Source organism: Erinaceus europaeus, chromosome 3 (genome assembly GCF_950295315.1).
Source record: "Erinaceus europaeus chromosome 3, mEriEur2.1, whole genome shotgun sequence".
In the NCBI taxonomy this organism is placed as follows: domain Eukaryota; kingdom Metazoa; phylum Chordata; class Mammalia; order Eulipotyphla; family Erinaceidae; genus Erinaceus; species Erinaceus europaeus.
In genome coordinates this window covers 36627132-36648486 of record NC_080164.1, presented here as the reverse complement: position 1 = coordinate 36648486, position 21355 = coordinate 36627132, and positions in this window count along the sequence as shown.

Sequence of the window (21355 nt, the reverse complement as noted above, 5' to 3'; positions counted from 1 at the left end):
ATGATTGAACCTCCTTGGGAAGTAGCCTGGAGTCATGCAACCTTGATCACCATGAAGGTTATAACACATGAGCTGAGCCATTGATTAGTCAGTTTATGGCCTGTGTTAGGTTATTTAGGGCAGAATTTTTTGGAATTAAGTAAATCCTGGGCAAGAGTCAGGAGACCTGGACTCAAATTGTGGCTCTGTTAAGTTCTCTCTAGAGCTGTGTGTTAGTGAAACTTTCTTATCCTCCTGACCATGGCAGAGTTAAAACAGTATGCATACTCAACTAGGAACTTAATGGGTCTACAAGACAATGCATTTGTAGGTCGTGTGACCTCTAAGATGCAATATGTGAATTTCACGAATTTGTCCCTTGGAGGGTCCAATCCCATCAACCATCTTTCATACATTGATTCAATAAATACCTATCTTGTGAGAACTGGTAGTCCTATAGAGAATAAACCACACAAAACCCTTGCTCTTTGGAGTTTATACACAAAGGCAAGGCATAAAATAGAAAAATACAGGTTTGAATGTACGGAGAGGACTGGGGAAACTGAAAATTAGGGCAAGACACTTGCATGGGAGAGGCTGGAGGCTGAATCTCCTAGGTACCACCAGTAGTCAGAGTCGAATAATTCTCTGTATGAAAAATAAAATCAAAATTAAAGTACAGAAAATTATCACACAATGCTGAGGAATATTGGGGGTGGGGGCTAAAGCAAGAGGAAAATTTGGAAGGATCTAGGAGAGAGAGAGGCCTGTGGCTTTCCATTATGGCCATGAATAACTTGTGGAAACCTTTGAGCAAAGACCAGTGTGAGTTTCAGCCTGAGTCTAACATAACTTAGAACTTAGGTAGATACGAATACCTAACTGTGGTGATAAACTGGCTACTTAAAATACTAAAGTTGTGTGTGTGTGTGTGTGTGTGTGTGTGCGCACGCGCGCAAATGGTTGGGAGTGAGAGGGAGAGGGAGAGAGAGGGAGAGTGAGGAAGGAGAAGGAGGGAATTGTTTCTAAGAGCAAGAGGCAAGTGTGTAGTTTTTATCTTAGATAGAGGTCAGTGTGCTCTTTTTGCTCTCAGACACCTGGCCTGTGGTAAGGGTTAAGCCACTAAAGAAGTGGTAATATGGCTGCTCTTCCAAGTCAAGTAATGGTGACTCTGATTCTCTGGGCCTCATAAAACAAAGTCATAAGTTAGACAGAGCAGTAGTGTCCAAGGCAGAGGGAGGTTCAGATGGCAAACTGAGATGCAGATCTCAGTCCGGTGTTGGTAGGGGTATGTGTGACAAAGTCAGCATCTTTGGGGAGATATTTCCTGGGGTTGATACCCCAGAGTAGTTGACATTGGGATAAGAGTCATAATCAGGATACAAAAAGGGGTAGCAAGCACCATGAGGAAAACTGGGAGGCTGTGGAAATAAGGAAAGAAGCTCTGATAAGATCCAGGAGTTCTTCATGATGACTTTGAATTTGGAGTCTGGATATAAATCATGGAAGAACTGGCAGGACAGCTTGACCAACTTTATTAACTCTCACTTGTGTGGCCAGGACAGCCTTGGTCATGAAAAATGGGTAGTGCCACTAGGTTTAAACAGATTTCCTTGATCACATAAGTATGGCCACTCATAGATTCACAAACTTCACTAAATCATGTAGTGCTAAAATGTGTAAAACTAAAATAAACTTGGTATTCTGATCTTTCTGATTCAATCATCAATGAATTTTAAATTTTGGTTTATCTTTTATTATTATTTTAAAACATTTTTTTTTGCCTCCAGGGTTATTAGTGGGACTTAGTGCCTGCTCCAGGAGGCTATTTTTTCCCTTTTGTTGCCTTTCTTGTTTATTGTTGTTGTTGTTATTGCTGTCATTGTTATTGGATAGGACAGATAAAAATCGAGAAAGGAGGGGAAGACAGAAAGGGCGAGAGAAAGATAGACACTTGTAGACCTGCTTCACCACCTGTGAAGCTTACCAGTTGGGGAGCTGGGGTCTGGAACAGAGATCCTTAGATCAGTCTTTGTGCGTCACACCATGTGGCTTGACCCACCCAGGTCCCATTTTAGTTTATTTTTATATAAGAAAACAGTACTGCTCAACTCTGGCATGTCATGGTGAAGGATTAAACCTCAATTCTTAGAATTGCGAGGCCCATGTTCTGACCACCATCTTATCTCCTTCATCCCATTAAATATGTTTTGAAAACATTTCCTGAGCTGAAATAGTACTGAGCTCTAGTGACACTGAGAATCTAGGTGAGATACTCAGTAAAGTGCTTTACTGAATTTAAGTTTCTTTTGTTTTTATTAAATATTTATTCTCTTCTGTTGCCCTTGTTGTTTTATTGTTGTAGTAGTAGTTGTTGTTATTGATGTTGTTGTATTGGATAGGACAGAGAGAAATGGAGAGAGGAGGGGAAGACAGAGAGGGGGAGAGAAAGACAGACACCTGAAGACCTGCTTCGCCACCGGTGAGGCGACCCCCTTGCAGGTGGGGAGCCGGGGGCTCGAACCAGGATCCTTATGCTGGTCCTTGTACTTTGTGCCACCTGTGCTTAACCTGCTGCGCTACTGCCCGACTCCCCCTGAATTTAAGTTTCTAAAGTTGATTATTCACTTCCAATACCTGAAAATAACTCATTCTAACAAATGAAACTCTTACATTAAAGCCCCTTATCTTTACCACATTATGTCATAAATATTTCCTATTGGTGACTTAATCACTAAAATCAACTCATCTCAAATCTACTTTAAAAATAATCCTTCCGTTGATGACACCAATATTCCTCTAAATTACTTAAGTGAGAAATACAGCAGAGCATCTTTCACCCTGCCTTCCTTAAAATCTATCAAGCACCATCTGTTTACTTTTGCTTTTAAAATTTATTTAAATCTCAATTTTCCTTTTCATTGCTGATGTCACTGTTCTTCTCTGTTCACTGTTCAGTGCTAACTGGTTTCTCAGTCTTCAGTCACAAATGCTTCCAAGTCCTCTCACTTCAAAGTCATCAGAAGGCATTTTAAGTGAAATTTTTTTTTTCTACCTGACACCTTGCCCTCTTGTCCTTAGGAAGCTCTCTGTTACTGAGCCCTTGATTATTTTCTCAATAATTCTTGCTTCATTATTTGTGTCCTAGAGTTCCTGGAAATCTGTAACTTAACTCCTTCGTTTTCTTGAGGATTCATGGAGCTGTTGCTTCATTGAGGAACATTACGTTTTCATTTTAAACTTTATTTTGTATTAGTGAGATAGAGGATTAAAAGATAATTGGGGCAAAGTTCTACCCTTTTCCCACCACCAAAGTACTGTGTCCCCACCTTCACCAAGGATAAGCACCATAGTTCCTAATCTACCAATGGCTTCTCTTCTCTTTACTTCTCCTCTCCTCTCCTCTCCTCTCCTCTCCTCTCCTCTCCTCTCCTCTCCTCTCCTCTCCTCTCCTCTCCTCTCCTCTCCTCTCCTCTCCTCTCCTCTCCTCTCCATTTTTTTCTCTTCCCTTCTTTCCCCCCAAGATTATTACTCAGACTCAGTGTCTGCAGGACTAATCCACCACTCCCCTGCAGTCTTTCTTTTTTATAAATCTATTTTTTACTTGACAGGTCAGAAAAGAATTAAAAGGGGTGAAGAGATATAGATGGAGAGGGAGAGAGAAAGCTAGACAGTTAACATACCTCCTTGTAAAGTGATCCCCCACTGCAGATGGGAAGCAGAAGGCTTGAGTGGATCCTTGAGCTTAGTACTATGTATGCTTAACTGGGTATACCACCACTGGACCCTTTTTTTCCCCTTTCCCCTTTTCCCCTCTCCCCTTTCCCCATTTTCCATTTCCTCTTTTTTCCCTTTCCCCCTTTCCCTCTTTTCCCTTTCCTTTTTTTCCCTTTCCCCCTTTTCCCTTTCCCTTCCCTCTTTTTCCCTTTTGCCCTTTCCCCTTTCTCCTTGTCCCTTGTCCATTTTCCCTTACCCTTTCCCCTTCCACCTTTCCTCTTTCCCCCTTCTTTTTCTTCCTCTCCTTCTCTTCCTCCTCCTCCTGCTGCTCCTCCTTCTCCTTCTTGCAAATCCATGTATACTCTACATTCTACATGTGAGTGAAACTATCTTGTAGTTGCCTTTCACTTCCTTCCTTTACTCAGTAAGTAAGTATAGTCACTCCCAGTTCCCAAGGATATTGGTCCCAAAGGATACAATATAGTCTTTATTTTAATTTTCGTGGAATACTCCATTAAGTATATAGAACAGAGACCCATAGAAAGTACAATTAAAATCAGTGAGAAAACCATCATAGAAACCCATCTATATGAAGTAATAGAAGCAAATGGAAAAAGAATCAGCAAACATTTAAAACAACCTCAGAACAAAAGTTAGAATGACTATGAGTAAACCACCTAAGTCAATAATCACCTTAAACATGAATGGTCGAAATTCAATTGTGAAAAGACCCAGAGTAGCTAAATGGATTAAATATCAAGATCCATCTATTATATGTCTCTAATGAACATATATATATATGTGTGTGTGTGTGTGTGTGTGTGTGTGTGTGTATTCAAAAAAGACATACAGAAACTATGAGTGAAAGATTAAAGCACTTTTATTTTATTCTTTTTTTTAAATTAAAAATTATATTTATTTATTTAATTATTCCCTTTTTGTTGCCCTTGTTTTTTTTTTATTGTTGTAGTTATTATTGTTGTAATTGATATTGTTGTTGTTGGATAGGCCAGAGAGAAATGGGGAAAGGAGGGGGACTTGCTGCACTACTTGTGAAGTGACTCCTCTGCAGATGGGGAGCCGGGCTCAAACCAGGATCCTTAAGCTGCTCCTTGCACTTTGTACCATGTGCACTTAACCTGCTACTCTACTGCCCGGCTCCTTCTTTTATTCTTTCAAGTTGTTTTCAAAAATGGTTTAATCAATTAATTTTTTGTGAGATAGATGGAAGTAGAAAAAGACCAAAACACTGTCCCACTGTGGCACATGATAGTGCCAGGGTTGAACCTGAGAACTTAGATGCCTTGTGAATGAGATACTGGTGCTCAACTTCCATGCTACTTAACATGGTTCTGAAATCATTACTCCCACTAGCTTAGGTTGCCTTACACCCTGCCTTTTCTAGGAAGACACAAGACTCAGCTTTTTTTTTTTTTTTTTTAGCCTCCAGGGTTATTGCCAGATCTCAGTGCCTGCACCACAAATCCACTGTTCCTGGAGACCATTTTTTCTCCTTAGGTTGCCCTTGTTGTTTTATCATTGTTGTGGTTATTATTATTATTGTTGTTGTTGCTGTTGTTGGATAGTACAGAGAGAAATGTAGAGAGGAGGGGAATTCACCTGCAGATCTGCTTCACTGCCTGTGAAGCAACTCCCCTGCAGATGGGGAGCTGGGGGCTTGAAAGGAGATCCTTCCTCTGGTCCTTGTGCTTCAAGCCACTTGCGCTTAACCCTCTGCTCTACCGCCGGACTCCCAGGGCTCAGCTTTTATGTTTCTCTCTTCTTAACTAGACTCTAAGCTTCTTGAGGACAGACTCCATATTTTATTATCCTCCAGGTACTAGGTGTCCATGGAACATTATTAAGTATATATCACTGGTTTAGAAAATCTGCTTTCATTAAACACACACACACACACACACACACACACACACACACACACACACACACACACATGTATAATGGTTTCTGGTTAAAATACAAGCTTAGTACTCTTTTATTCAGTGTGGATATTTATTTCACTAAAAAATGGAATAGTTTTATTTTATTTTTTAAAATATATTTTATTTATTTTGGATTGAGACAGAAAGTTGAGCAGAAAGGAGAGACAGAGAGGGAGACAGAGGCAACTGCAAAAGTGCTTCACCACTTCAGAAGCTTCCCCCTGCATGTGGGGGTCAGGGGCTTGAACCTGGGTCCTTATGCACTTTAATGAGTGTGCTCAACCAGGTATGTCACCATATAGCCTCTCATTTTATGTATTTCTAGCTACCTTTCTTTCTTTCTTCCTTCCTTCCTTTCTTTCTTTCTTTCTTTCTCTCTCTCTCTCTCTCTTTCTTTCTTTCTTTCTTTCTTTCTTTCTTTTACTTAAGAAAGGACTAATTAACAAAACCATAGGGTAGGAGGGGTACAACTCCACACAATTCCCACCACCCAATCTCCATATCCCACCCCCTCCCCCGATAGCTTTCCCATTCTCTATCCCTCTGGGAGCATGGACCCAGGGTCATTGTGGGTTACAGAAGGTAGAAGGTCTGGCTTCTGTAATTGCTTCCCCGCTGAACATGGGCATTGACTGGTCGGCCCATGCTCCCAGTCTGCCTCTCTCTTTCCCTAGTAGGGTGTGTCTCTGAGGAAGCTGAGCTCCAGGACACATTGGTGGGGTCATCAATCCAGGGAAGCCTGGCTAGCATCCTGATGGCATCTGGAACCTGGTGATTGAAAAGAGAGTTAACATACAAAGCCAAACAAATTGTTGAGCAATCATGGACCCAAAGCTTGGAATAGTGGAGAGGAAGTGTTAGGGAGGTACTCACTGCAAACTCTAGTGTACTTCTGCTTTCAGGTATATATTTTGCAGTAGTTTATGGATATATGTGAACATAAGCTCTCTCTCACAGAAACTGGTGTATATCTAGGTTTTGGGACTTTGTTAGAAAGTGAACCACCTGAGATGAAATTAGAGTGTACTATAAAAGGAAAGGTCTCACCTGAGTAATGAAGCTGAAGGGTTGTCATTCCACACGTGAAGTCTCTGGACACAGTCTGAGGTGAAGCATGTTGAGGTGGCAATCATTGCGTTGGTTAGGTTGTGATCGGCGGATGCAGTATTATTTGGTTTGGATTGGGAGACGCATACGGGAAAGTGGGCCCTATCAAAGGGTTCCAGGACTGGGGGAAGTAGGGGCTCTATAGTGGAGATGTGAGGTTCCTGCTGTCTTAGGGTTCAAAAAGACAATCGATAGTTAATGTTATCATCACATTATTTGGTAATTGGGTTAACTTTGAAAGGTCCTTTTGTTATGTTTTGCTGTACAGTACCCAGTATCTTGTATATAGCTGTGCTATTGGATGCTTCTAATCTACTTGGTCTAGGCTTTTGAGAGAGTCCGCATATCAAATACACAGCCTATATATTAAAAAGATTCAGTTTGTGTTTTGAAAAACTTTGAGACATACAATTGATTTTCCCCCACTCATATTAATTAACTAGTGATTTATATGTCTACATTTTGCTAGGAGTGTACATAAACACCATTCCCACCACCAAAAGACTGTGACCCATCCCTCCCACCCACTCCCACCCCCCACTGTCCCAGGAAGCTGCATGTCTACCCCTCACCACAGGGCTTTTACTTTGGTGCCCTACTTACAATTTGGTCAGGTCCTGCTTTTAGTTTCCCTTTCAGATCTTCTTAGTCAACTTCTGTTGATGAGTGGGATCATCCCATACTCATCTTTATCTTTCTGACTTAGCTCACTTAACATAATTCCTTCTAGCTCTGTCCAAGATGGGTCAGAGAAGGTGGGTTCATTGCTCTTGATAGCTGCATAGTATTCCATTGTGTATATATACCACAGCTTACTCAGCCACTCATCTGTTGTTGGGCACCTGGGTTGCTTCCAGGTTTTAGCTATTATGAATTGTGCTGCTATGAACATAGGAGTACACACCTCTTTTTGGTTGGGTGTTATGGAGTCCTTGGGGTATAACCCCAGGAGAGGAATTACTGGATCATATGGAAGGTCCATGTCTAGCCTTGTGAGAGTTTTCCAGACTGCTCTCCACAGAGGCTGGACCAATTTACATTCCCTCCAGCAATGTAAAAGGGTTCCTCTGTCCCCACATCCTCTCCAGCATTTGTTGCTGCTGTCCTTTTTGATGTATGCCATTCTTACAGGAGTGAGGTGGTATCTTAGTGTTGTCTTAATTTGCATTTCTCTGACAATCAGTGACCTAGAGCAGTTTTTCATATGTTTGTTAGCTTTTTGGATCTCCTCTGAGGTGAATGTTTTGTTCATATCCTCTGCCCATTTTTGGATGGGGTCATTTGCTTTTTTGGTGCTAAGTTTGCTGAGCTCTTTATATATTTTGGTGATTAGTTTCTTGTCTGATATATGGCATGTGAAGATCTTCTCCCATTCTGTGAGGGGTCTCTCTTTTTGTTTAATAGTTTCTTTGGATGTGCAGAAGCTTTTCAATTTGATGTAGTCCCATTGGTTTGTTTCTGCTTTAGTCTTCCTTGCAATTGGGTTTGATTCATCAAAGATGTCCTTGAGGTTTAGGTGGGAAAGTGTTTTACCAATGTTTTCCTCTAAGTATTTGATTGTTTCTGGTCTGACATCTATGTCTTTGATCCATTTGGAGTTGATTTTTGTTTCTGGTGAGAAAAAGTGGTTCAATTTCATTCTTCTGCATGTTACAACCCAGTTTTCCCAGCACCATTTATTGACGAGAGCCTCCTTCTTCCATTTAATGCTTTGGGCCCCCTTATCAAAGATTAGATGTCCATAGGTGTGGGGAAAAATGGAATAGTTATGCATCTTGTTATTTCTCATTTCCCCTTTTGTTTCCCGCATTTTAAGTTGGTCTATATTTGCTGAAGAACTAGTTTATTATTGTATTAATACCATTAGATAGATACTCTGCACTCATTTTATAATTCTGTTCATAATTTGAATATTTTCCCCTAACAAGCTTAAGTACAGTTAAGTACAGTTAAGTTAATAGTTTCTTTGGATGTGCAGAAGCTTTTCAATTTGAAGTAGTCCCATTGGTTTGTTTCTGCTTTAGTCTTCCTTGCAATTGGGTTTGATTCATCAAAGATGTCCTTGAGGTGTAGGTGGGAAAGTGTTTTACCAATGTTTTCCTCTAAGTATTTGATTGTTTCTGGTCTGACATTTACAAATATCACTGAAATAAAATACAATACTTTAATTCATCCTCAGTGAAAGAAAACCATAGTTGAAGTCAGCATGTAACACTGGCTAGTTCTATGATTAGTCAAACCCAGGCTTTCATCTGCTCATATATAAAATGAAGAAATTAAGTTTGTTAAGCATTTTTTTATTTGCAACTTTAAAACGATGGGTTTTCTTTTCTTTTCTTTTTTCTTTTTTCATTAGCAACATGATTTTCAAGTTTATTTGACAGAGTGGATACTCTTTATGCCACATGGGAATTCTTTCAAATCCATTGTCCTATGAAAAAGCATGTGGAACTTTACTCAATGCCAAAAACATCTTAATTACCTGCTGCATGTTAAAATATCCTTCCCAGTAGACTCATATTGGCAGGGGGGCTGTTGGAGGTAAGAAGCCAAAGACAGAGATGAGCAGACAATTTTCCTAAAACTTCAAATTTGAGATGCAATTATTTTCTGTTGGTTCATGTGAATTTATTCCCCAAACCAGTTTTCCTAATTAAGAAAAGAAGCCTTCTGGCAAATACAGACAATGTAGAAGTGAAGGATAATCAGCATAAAATCGTGTAAGAAGCACCACTCCAGAAGTGGAACCCATATTGGGTCCAGGGGATAGAATTGCCCCAAAGGAGGTAAACATTCATGAACATGTCTTTCTAGAAAAGCTGAGGAGATGCTTCTCCAGCTGGAGAGAGAATCTCTACATGCTCTAGGTATGTTAACAAGAGCAAAAACATCTGGTGCCGCTACAGTTTTTTTTTTTTTTTCCCAAGTAAACAAAACCCTAGCTGACTGTACTGCTTTCCTTGGCAGTCCCAAGAAATCAGAGATGGTCAGTAATGAGTGAAAAAAATCCATCACTGAATGGAAGGCATCTAACATTGTTTGTGGCTGCCTGAAGTCATACCTAGTATTGAACCCATACCCCATCTGCTTTAAAAATAGAAGAGTGGGGGCTGGAAGATAGTTTACCTGATAGAGAGTACACTCTATCATGTGTGAGCACCTGATAACATTGGAACTCAGGCCACTCCATGGGAGCATCTGCATGGCATGGGGAAAGCTTCATGAGTAGTGTTAACAGCTATGGAGCTTTGCTTTTCTCTTTCTCTATCTTTCTTTCCCTCTCTGTCTGTCACACTTTATTAAAAAAAAAAAATCTCAGTGTGATGCAATTGTATGCAGGTGCGAAACCCCAGAAGTAAACCCTGAGAGCAGAAAATAAATAAAATTAAAAATAAAAACAGAGTAATAGTTGCATGGTTCCCAGAGAATGTTGCCTAGGGTTGACCTGGTCTTCCTCAGATTTTTTCTACCCCCCACAGTTCACCTCTATTGGTGTAAATTTTCTTATTTTCATTTTTTAAAACTTATTTAATTTAACTTATTTATTCCCTTTTGTTGTCCTTGTTGTTTTTTATTGTTGTAGTTATTGTCATTGTTGTATGGGACAGAGAGAAATGGAGAGAGGAGGGGAAGACATAGAGGGGGAGAGAAAGACAGACAACTGCAGACCTGCTTCACTGCCTGAAGCCACTCCCCTGCAGGTGGGGAGCCGGGGGCTTGAACCCGGGTCCTTACGCCGGTCCTCGTGCTTTGCGCCATGTGAGCTTAACCCGACTTCCCTTATTTTCATTTTTTAAAGAGACAAGATAGAGTGTACATAATATAAAACTATTTCAACTAATCTGAGTTATACAATTAAGTGGAATTAAGTGTATTTAAATTGTGGTGCAACTAACAACACAGTTGACTATCAATATTTTTTAAACCTTATGTTCCTCAGAAACCTAGAGCAGTCACAACCTCTCTCTGGACTGCTTCATCACCTACTTTATAATACAGTTCACCTGGGGATTACATGCAACCTCATCACAGGTTTATTCTGTATCTCATTATGTCCTGCTAGGACTACTTAGGGCCATTGTGTAAGTTTTGGGTTTGACAGCTCTGGGTTCATAATATGTCACATCCATCAGTGAGAGAGCAAAAGAGTGCATCAAAGTAGCCAGCATTCCCGGAGTATAAAAGATGGCTTGGTGGTGTGAACTGAAAAATAATACTTTGCATTCTTGTAGGTGGCAATGAAAAAATAAGACCAGCAATACTAAGAAGGTTGACTTGGGCTGAGGGAACATGACAACTGTGAATGGGTTGGAGTTTTGAGGACTAGCTTTTGGCACTGTTCCCACACATGTGGATTCAGTTTCATGCTTCTATTTAAGTAGGTTCTTTTTTAAAAAATTTTTTTAAAAATTTATTTTATTTATTCCCTTTTGTTGCCCTTGTTTCATTGTTATAGTTTTTATTGTTGTTGTTGTTGGATAGGACAGAGAGAAATGGAGAGAGGGAGGGGAAGACAGAGAGGAGGAGAGAAAGATAGACACCTGCAGACCTGCTTCACCGCCTGTGAAGCGACTCCCCTGCAGGTGGGGAGCCCAGGTTCGAACCGGGATCCTTATGCCGGTCCTTGTGCTTTGCGCCACCTGCGCTTAACCCGCTGCGCTATAGCCCGACTCCCCTTTAAGTAGGTTCTTAATGCTTCAGAATCTGGCAAGTCATTCTGTGTGCTATGGTGTCTCTCATACTGGGATGATATATATCCCACTATCACAGTGTATTTAGATGTAAATTTAGAGCTAAGACAGTCTTTGAAAGATACTGAGAGCTTGAGTTCCTTCAGTTCTTTCCCTCTATGTCAGTCTTTGAGTTTTCATTTGTATATATAAAAAGTGTAGTAATATCCATGCCACGAAGTGAAGTGTCAGTAAGAGAACTCAACATTGGAGTACATGGCTTACATTCCTGAAGTCTCAGACTCAATATATAACTCTCAGATGCCAGATTTGAGTAGTTTTCTTCTTTCTCTTTCTCATTAAAGTAAGTAATCAATCCTTTTTTTTAAATGGTTAAAATGAATCAGGAGTTGTGATTATAGCCTGATTAATACAAAAACTTACCTCAACATTACTTTAAATCCAGGACATGACTATTAAAAATAATCCTTCTTGGGTGTTAAATATGAGGGCAGAAAGCAAAGGTCAAAATGATTTTCCCTTCACACTCTCTTAAAATGCTCTGTTACCCATGCCTATAAATACAAACTTCTTTGAATACCTCCAATAGGATTCAGTTTACTTTCTTCACTCTGTATCCCACCTCAGATTAAATGATTTTGCTTATTTCTTTATTTGTAGGTGTTACATTCTTTTCACCCTCCTAGAGGCAAAACAGTGAAGGGAAAAACAGAAGAGAAAGAGAATATTTTAAGTTATGTGAACCTAGATTTAATTTCTAGTGTGTGATACTTAAAAAAAAAATACTATCCAACAGCAATAATAACTACAACAATAAAACTACAAGGGGAACAAAAGGGAATAAATAAATAAATAGAAAAATTTTAAAGAAAAATAATAAAATAATAATCCCCTTAAGTTTTCTTTCTAACTTGTAAAACAAAGCAAATGAGAGTAAGTTGTTGGGATTTCCCTATAGATCAGGGATATTTCACTTAATGAAAGAACTCGTGTTTATCACATAATCCATTATCCTTTTTATCAGTAGACAGGACCTCAAACTAGTTCTCAATATCATCATTGTACTCAGAGTCACCTGTGAACTTCTTATATATGTCACTTTTTTTGTTTTTACCAGAGCACTACTCAGCTCTGACTTATGGTGGTGTTGGGGAATGACCTAGGACTCTGGAGCCTTAGGCATGAGAGTCTCTTTGCATAGCCATTATGCTATCTACCGCCTACCTACATATATCATTTTTTAAAACTATATAAAACACTCATATGTACGTTTTTGTATCTGTGACTGTAGACATACATGCAATGCATATATGCATCCTATATATTTGCAATGCTTTCATAAATAAATCTACATATGCACAAATATATGTTATATATAATTGTATGCTTTTATCCTGTTATCTTAAAATAAGGGTGAAATTATTATTATTATTATTATACAAAGATAAAGAAAGACCAAGCACTTCTCATCTCTGGCTTATAGTTGTGCTGGGCATTGAACCTGGGACCTCAAAGCCTCACATATGAAAGTCTTTTGCATTACCATTATGCTATCTTTCCAGCCTGGGCAACCTATTCTTTGGGTAAACATTGCAATACAGGGACTTGGTCTATATATAATACAGACCATGATAAATTATTAGTCCACTAGCCCAGACTGAAAGCATATACTCCCACTATATTTTTATTTTCTTTTCAACACATGCTTTTTATCAGGAGATTCTTTCTTGCCAAACAGCCTTATTTTAAACTTGACTTTTCACAAGGCCAAACAATTTAAACATTTGGGCAATTGAATCAATGCATTTTTTTCCACCATGTAATAAAATAATAGTTCAGTTGAAAACTGTATTAATTCCAAATTGAGCAGAGTCAGACTAGGGGAACATTTGGCCAACAGTGACCTTTGCTCTCTGTCTGACTGCAGGGAACAGAAGATGGTAGAAACAGCTGCTTCTGCTTTCACATGTGAATGAAATGTAATGATTTTTAAGAAATGCCTTGTCAGAAAGGGGTGAGATATAAGACAGAACTCCCATAATCAGAATGGTAAGAGGACTTTGGTTCTTTCATTCTATGTGCAAGAGGCCTTTTCTTTTCCACATATGCCACTGGAAATCTGTATAGAATTATCTTGAGTGTCCTGTGCCATAAATAACGTTTGTCTCTGAGTACTAGTGCTAATAGTGATTTCTATTATTTTATGCATATTCTCTTTTTTAAATCTCAATGATGACTTGTAAACTATTCTATTTAATTGCATAAACAGAAAAGAAATCAACAAACTCACTTAACAGAGAAAGACAAAGGCTTGAAGCGAGCAGAGATTGATTAAAGAAGACAGAGTTCTTCATTTTGCTACTCTATGCTATTAACTTGTGTTACCTTAAACAAGTCTCAGAAGACTTTAGCTACATCTTTGAAGAATATACAAAATGGGGTGTGTGTGTAAAAGGATAACCAAATTTCAGAGTTATAACTGTATTTTTTAAATGAAAAAAAAAGCCTTCTTAAAAATGAAAAAGAAAAATGGCCAGAATGGAAAACATACATAAGTTTGATATTGAGATGTTTACTGTTTTTTAATTTTTAAATTAATAAAGGATAGTTCAACTTATCCCCACAGTAACCTAACTACTAGTCACATTACAGGAAACTAATATCCACATATAATAAGTGAGGGAATAAGGATAAGAAAATTCAAGTCTGTCTGGCTACATGGCCCACATTTTTTTGACTGTCATTTTTTTTTTTTATCATTCACCATAACTTTTTACATTTGATATGGAACATTTTGCAAGAAAATACATAATGACTGTTCTACAAAACAGCAAATAGGGTTAGTGAACTACGAAGACTTTTTAATGCCATAAGTCCATTTGGCTATATATATATATATGTATTATTTTTGCATAATATATATATATATATATATACATATATATATATATAATTTTTCCCCACAAGGGTTTGGTGCCTGCATCATGAACCAGCTATCAAGGTGTCCATTTTCCTTTCTTGCTCCCTCTTTTTTTTTTTTTAAATTTTTTTTTTATATTTATTTTATTTATTTATTCCCTTTTGTTGCCCTTGTTGTTTTTTATTGTTGTAGTTATTATTGTTGTTGTTGTTGTTGGATAGGACAGAGAGAAATGGAGAGAGGAGGGGAAGACAGAGAGGAGGAGAGAAAGACAGACACCTGCAGACCTGCTTCACCGCCTGTGAAGCGACTCCCCTGCAGGTGGGGAGCCGGGGTTCGAACCGGGATCCTTATGCTGGTCCTTGTGCTTTGCGCCACCTGCGCTTAACCCGCTGCGCTACAGCCCGACTCCCTCTTGCTCCCTCTTGATACAGGGTGCAGAGAGAGAAATAGAGATAAACACCTACAGCACTGTTCTACAGCCAGCAAAGTGGGGATAGGGCCTGTAGATTTGGGTATAAAGCCTGCTCCTCGCACATGGTAATATATGCATTATCCCTGGTGACCCACCACCTGGTCCGCATTTGACTTCCTAAACTAATGTAGACTGGATAGGAATGCCCTGGTTATTGAAACTACACTGGAGGTTCAAAGGTCATTTTATTTCTTTTGCTTTTCTTTCTTTCTTTCCTTCTTTTTTAAAAATTTATTTTATTATTATTTATTCCCTTTTGTTGCCCTTGCTGTTTTATTGTTGTAGTCATCATTGATGTCATTGTTGTTGGATAGGACAGAGAGAAATGGAGAGAGGAGGGGAAAACAGAGAGGGGGAGAGAAAGAGAGACACCTGCAGACCTGCTTCACTGCCTGTGAAGTGACTCCCCTGCAGGTGGGGAGCTGGGGGCTTGAACCAGGATCTTTACACTGGTCCTTGTGCTTTGTGCTACTTCTTCTTATTTTTCTTTTTAATAATCCAGAACTTCTTTTTCTCTCCAAACTACTAAATAAAATCACTTCATTTTTTTTTTTTTAAAGAAAATCCATTGTGGAGAATCCAAGACAAATCAACTTACAACTGGTGTCCAGGTTATTTCTTTCCGGTTGCATTTCCTCACATGGATTGCTCTGCATTCCCTTAGCCCAGAATGGAGTTAGATTCCACCAGATTCCATCCAGACTGACCTGCACCCACAATCACCCAGGGGAGGAAACACATTCAACTGAACTGTGGCCACACAAATTTGTGTGTCCATAGAAACCCAGACTTTATGTTATTCCCCCTATGGTTTAGGACTGTGGTTTATTGTTAACCACTTTCCTCTCTCTTGCTCTCTTCAGGGTAGATTTATTAGTGCAAATATGTCGTGCAAATGATGATTTATGATGGCACCATAGTCCCTGAGAAAACATATTGATTTAGTTGAACTTGCATTCCCTGCTGCAAAGTCCTGCTATGGGAGGCCTGGGTGATGGGGCTAAAATAAAGTTAAGTTTAATTTGTCAGCCAGCCAAAACCTTCCTGATATTTTCTGCTGCTCCCTCATTTTGTATGGGTTTCAGTGATGGAACCTTGGCTTTTTAATTTTGTCACTGATAGTACCATTCTGTTTCTTTGTATTATTTAACCAGCTCAAAGAGTTATGATATTTACCTTGGTAGCTTTTCATTGAGCTAATCAATAGGGAGACTTTTGTTCGTAAGTGATGAAAATACATTGAGAAGAACCACACAAGGTTATCTTACCATCTCCTGGTTCTGTTCTCATTCCCAGGAGAAATAATTTCCTTCTGGTCAATTCCAGTGTGACCTGCCTATATTCTCTGTCGTGCACTGTACACAGATGTGTGCGGTGTGAGGCATGGGGACATATGAACGCCCTGCTCAGACACCCTGTCCTTCCTGATTCTCGCGGTTATCATTTAAGCTTCAGGAAATCTGAAAATATTTAGTGAAGGGACAGCAGTAGAGGATTGCAGTCTGTGCCTCCATCAGTAGAAACTAGAAATAAGAGCATGAGGCAGGAAGCAAAACAGATTCTTGTAATTATATTAAATTACAAAAGGCATTCATACCATGCACTTTAGAACATCAATAAATGGAGCTTTGTTTTGCTTTCTGCGCTCGGCCACAGTGATCAGGGTTGAGAATATAATCGGCAGCACTGAACATTCTCCTAAGTCTCATAATATCTCACCCCATTTCCCTGATAATTTCACTTTCAAAGTGGGAGAAATGGAGCTATGTGACCCTTTGGGCTAGGTACACCACCCTATTGACAACCGCCATTAATCTCTGAAAGTTTCACCCCATTTAGTAAATAGCAGTGCTCACCTGGACTCACACACCAATCGGTGGCAAAGTTAATTGCAATCAATATCTCCTAACGTTTTTTCCTTCCCACCCCCACACCTACAGTAAATCTTATCTACTTGGGAAGACAGAGAAGGGTATTTTTCTCTTTTGTAAGGGGTTGGGCCAGGGGGAATACTTCATGCATCGCAGAATTATAATCATAACTAAGCAATTTTAATTTCATAGTTCCAGATGTGAATATCAACATTCTTACTTCTTGCTTTTTCAGCAACTTTCTTCTAGTTGGTAAACTCATTGGGATATATTTTATTAGGTTGTAAAATATGACAAGCTAATTAAGGAAATTTATTAAAAATAAGCAATGAATAGAAAAAAAAAATAAATGTACTGCTCATAGAAGACCAGGATAAACCTTTTGGTGTCTTTTCTTTTCTTTTCTTTTCTTTTCTTTTCTTTTCTTTTCTTTTCTCTTTTTTCTTCTTCCTCTCCTTCTCTTTAACTGAAAACACATGCAGGAGGTACAGGCTTTGATGCACCCAGTTAAGCTCACATAATGCTATGCAGAAGGACCTGTGCAAGTGTCCGGGTTAGAACCCCCGCACCCCACCTGCAGTGGGAACACTTCCCTCTTTATCTCCCACTCCACTCTCAATTTTTTTCTGTCCTATCCAATAAAATGGAAAGAAAAAAATACAGTGCAAAAGCTGTCTTTGCCAGTTTATAAAATATCTAGGGTGCATTCTGCCATTATCTTGATTTCTGCTGAAATTTCTCAGTGAACATTAAAGAAAAATATATTTCTGATGGCATATGTATATGTATCCAATGATTGGGCTAAAAAATAATACATATAGTCACTTGTGAAATTATTACAACGTTTTGCTGTGGCTTAAGTGTCTGACCCAGAAAGCCAAATTTGAAAGCTGAATGAGTATCTTTTAATTTTTTTCCCTGAAAGATAGATTGATGTCTCATAAGATGTAACTGGCCTCTCCCTCTTCACTCCTCCCTCCCTCTTTCTCCCCTTCCTTTCCTTCCTCTCTCCCTCCATCAAGTTCTATTGGTCTTAAAAGTTTTCTAGTTTACCAATAGCTTTATGAAATGTTTGTTACTTAGTTTTCCTGTCATGGGTAATTTCAACCAAACTCCCATGAGTTTGCACAATAGTTGTAGGAAGAATTTGGTAAGAGCTTTAGAAAAACACTACTAATCAAATACTGTATGACCTATAAATCTGAAACTTGCCCTGACTTCTTTCTGATATATATTCTTTGAACTGAAATTGATTAAGTTCTGTGCTGGTGCTAAGGCTGCAATGATTAGTGAATACATCTCCTTCCTGTGGGATCTCACTCTGTCAGAGATGACAGTGTGCAGGTATCTCATATCGGACAGACGGGTGTATAAGATGCTTCAGATTTCTCCAGAAATGAGTAGCAAGGGAAACTGCACTAAGAAAAGACACAGTGTTGAAATGAGGGAGGCAAGTTGAAGCGTGTCATGTAGTCAAAGGGAGATGGAAGGAAGGACTCTTTAAATAGAAGGAAGAGCTTATTGAATGTCAAGTAGAGTTGAGGCTGAGGTTGTTTTTTTTTTTTTCCTCCTAGCAGGTTTATCACTGGGGCATGCACCCATTCTGGAGGCCATCCCCCATTTTTTTTCTAGATAGGAAAAGTAGAAGTTGGGGAGGAGACAGAGAGACAAATAGAAACACTTGTAAGCCTGCTTCACTATGAAGCTTTCCTCCAACAGGTCAGGAGCGGGGGCTTGAACCTGAGTCCTTATATATAGAAACATGAGTGCTCAACTGGATGTTCCACCGCCTGACCCTGAGGTCTCCATTTTCAAGGGCACATTCAGGGGCTGAATGTGCTGGGATGGGCAGAAATGCAAACTCGTATTATTGTTCAATAGAGTGTTTGAAAGAGTGTACAGGATAAAAAGAGAAAGATATGTGTGTAAACCTCTAGCTCTCTTATGAAAAGCTATAGGAAGATAATAAATAATAATAATAAACCCATAATAAAAGTCAATGGAAGAAGGAAGTGATAGGAAGTGCCAAACACTGAAAGAACCATGAAGAGGATTTCGAAGTCCTGCCTATTGGTGATGCATAGACCAAAGGAGGCAAAGAGCACAAAGGGGAAGGAAGAAGGAATAGAAAACATGTAGTTTACATTCAAATGGTCTAGCTCTTGGGGATTTTGGGTAGACAAAGGACAGAAGAAAGCAGTCTATAAGGAGATGGGAATAAAGCCAGGAGGTAAGCACAGAAGACAAATCATTTTTTCCCCTTTTTGACAAAGGTTGCTATGTAGCTGCTTGTTTACTGGGGGGATTCCAGTCATACGAATCAATTTATTTTGTAATGTAATTAAAATTTATTTAGGGGATGATAAAATATAGCAATCTATTAAAGAACAAACTTACTCATCTGAGGCACTAGAGGCTATAGGTTCAAGCCCTTGTGCCTATTTATATCAGGCTCTGGTTCTCTCCTTCTTTCTGTCTCTCCTCTCTCATTCTCCTCACAAGTTATTAAAAATAATCTAAAAGTCATTTAGGTGAAAAAAAAGGGAAACACTTGTAAGTTTGTTGTTGTTGTTGTTTTAGAAATGAGATGAGTAGGGCTGCGCAGTGTCACACCTGGGTAAGTGCACATATTACCATGCATAAAAACTTTCCTGTTCACCTGCAGTGAGTCAACTTCATGAACAGTGAAGCAGGTCTGCAGGTGTGTATCTTTCTCTTCCTTTCTCCTCTTCCTCTCTCAATTTCTCTCTGTCTTATCTGAAAAAAAAGTGAATAAATAAATAAAAATAAAAAATGGACCACTGAGAGCAGTGAATTTGTAGTGCTGGCACTAAGCCCCAGAAATAAAATAAAGAAAGAAAGAGAAAAGGAAAAAAAGAAGGAAAGGAGTGAATATGACTAAGCAAATATCTACTATATTAATGAAAACAAATTATCTGTTTCTGTTTCCCTACTTTATTTCAGTATCATTTGACCCAATAAAATATCTTCTGCATTTCTAGAGGTGGAAATTCAGGCCTCTAATTACTATTAGCAATAATCAGGGAAGGAACTTGAGGTCATAAACTTCTCCCACATTGCTCTCCTTCTAAATTAGTCTTTCTTTCTTTCTTTTATATTTTTAAAAATATACATACATATATATAAGGCGGAGGTAGATAGCATAATGGTTATACAAAAAGACTCCCATGCCTGAGGCTCCAAAGTCTCAGGTTCAGTCCCCTGCACCACCATAAGCCAGAGCTGAGTAGTGCTCTGGTAAAAAAATAAAATAAATAAATAAAATATACATATATATTTATTTATTTACCTTTTGTTGCCCTTGTTTTTTTATTGTTGTTGTAGTTATTGTTGTTGTTATTGATGTCATCTTTGTTAGATTGGACATAGAGAAATGGAGAGAGAAGGGGAAGACAGAGAGGGGAGAGAAAGACACCTGCAGACCTGCTTCACCACCTGTAAAGCGACTCTCCCGCAGGTAGGGAGCCGGGGGCTCAAATTGGGATCCTTGCACTTTGTGCACTTAATCCGCAATGCTACCACCCAACTTCCTCATTCTCTTTCTTTCTTTCTTTCTTTCTTTCTTTCTTTCTTTCTTTCTTTCTTTCTGCCTTTCTTTCTTTCTGCCTTTCTTTCTTTCTGCCTTTCTTTCTTTCTGCCTTTCTTTCTTTCTGCCTTTCTCTCTTTCTTTCTTTCTTTCTTTCTGTCTTTCTTCCTTCCTGTCTTTCTTTTTCTTTCTTTCTGCCTTTCTTTCTTTCTTTCTTTCTTTCTTTCTTTCTTTCTTTCTTTCTGTCTTTCTTCCTTCCTGGCTTTCTTTCTTTCTTTCTGTCTTTCTTCCTTCCTGGCTTTCTTTCTTTTTTTCTGTTTGTCTTTCTTCCTTCCTGGCTTTCTTTCTTTCTTTCTTTCTTTCTTTCTTCCTTTCTTTCTTTCTGTCTTTCTTCCTTCCTGGCTTTCTTTATTTCCTCCTCTCCCCCTCCCTCTTTCTTTCTTCCTTTCTTCCTTCCTTCCTTCCTTCCTTCCTTCCTTCCTTCCTTTCTTTCTTTCTTTCTTTCTTTCTTTCTTTCTTTCTTTCTTTCTTTCTTTCTTATTTTCGTGGATAGAGACAGAGAAGCAGAGTGAGTGAAAGAGACTATAGCACTGGTCAGGTTTGAACCTGGTACACATGGCAAAGCAGCACATTGTCCAAGTGAGTGTGCTGTGTTTATGTGTACCTGAAGACTGCTGGACTCCTCATTCCAAATGAGAAGAAGCTCTGTAGCTCAGCAGATGCTATGAGGCATGCTATTAACAAAGAGGAATGTTGCCCCTTGGTAGTGTTCACAAAGTATCAGCACTGTTTGGATCAGAATGAAAGCTTATATAATCCTAGAAATAGTCCTTTCAAGCAGTTTCTTATGCACTTTTTCCCTGTTTGGAGAAACTGACACTCAGAGATGGAAGGACCCATAAGGACTGGGCTCTAAACTTAAGTGTTCCTGAAACTTATTGTTGAGATTTTCCCACCATCACACCTTCCTCCTTAGGAAGCTGTCATGCTAGGCCTCCAGATAGACAGGGTGTGGGTGTGGGAGGAGTTGCACCTGCAAAAAAAGGAAATATTAAAATACAGTGCAAATGGGAGATGAATACATTTATAATATTTTCAGGATCAG